The sequence below is a fragment of the Bos grunniens genome, chromosome 29 (assembly GCF_055505025.1).
Source record: "Bos grunniens cultivar Pamir isolate PY7600 chromosome 29, Bosgru_T2T1.0, whole genome shotgun sequence".
Taxonomy (NCBI): Eukaryota; Metazoa; Chordata; class Mammalia; order Artiodactyla; family Bovidae; genus Bos; species Bos grunniens.
Window position 1 is genome coordinate 46,411,233 of NC_141193.1, and position 737 is coordinate 46,411,969.

The 737-nt window shown below is 41.4% G+C and overlaps 1 non-coding gene across 1 annotated transcript; it reads right to left on the reverse strand.

The window, feature by feature from the left end:
* Nucleotides 1-321: 321 nt before the first annotated feature.
* LOC147342612 (U6 spliceosomal RNA) lies at nucleotides 322-430 on the reverse strand. Its single transcript, XR_015158184.1, has one exon. It is a non-coding gene; the product is annotated as a U6 spliceosomal RNA (small nuclear RNA).
* Nucleotides 431-737: the final 307 nt, after the last annotated feature.

The following is a 737-nucleotide window of genomic DNA, read 5'->3' on the forward strand; positions in this document are numbered from 1 at the left end:
GGGATGAAGACTCATGCTATTCATGAGGAGGGAAAAGACTGTAAAAAAAAAAAAAAATTGTGAAGTGCTTACATAATAATGAGCTCTTGTTCAAAAACTCCAGAGCCCAGCCCTCAACAGGCAATATCTCATTTTGTGAAAGTCACTCAGTCATGTCTGACTCTTTGTGACCCCATGCACTATACAGTCCACAGAATTCTTCAGGGCAGAATACTGGAGAGGTTAGCCTTTCTGTTCTCCAGGGGATCTTCCCAACCCAGGGATTGAACCCATCTGAATTGCAGATGGATTATTTAACAGCTGAGGCTCCAGGGAAGCCTAAAAAATATGGAATGCTTCATGAATTTGTGTGTCATCCTTGTGCAGGGGCCATGACAAACTTCTCTGTATCGTTACGATTTCAGTATATGTGCTGCCAAAGCGAGAGCAAATATCTCTTTGGATCCTACTAAAAATCCCATAAACTGTACGTGCATCATTATATTCACTGTGGGGTAACCAAAGATCTGCCTAAGGTCCTCTAAGCCATATATTCCCTTCCATCAGATCAGAAACAATTGCAGCCTCTGAATCCTTGGCAAGAAACTTTTTATTTGTCTCCATTAGTTTAGACACACTGTGAGGGTTAAATTTATGTGTCAACTTCACTGTCAGTTGAGATGACCAGATCACAGGTCAAAGATTAACACTAGGAGAATCTGCAAGGGAACTCCTGGGAGAGATTAGCATTGAAATCA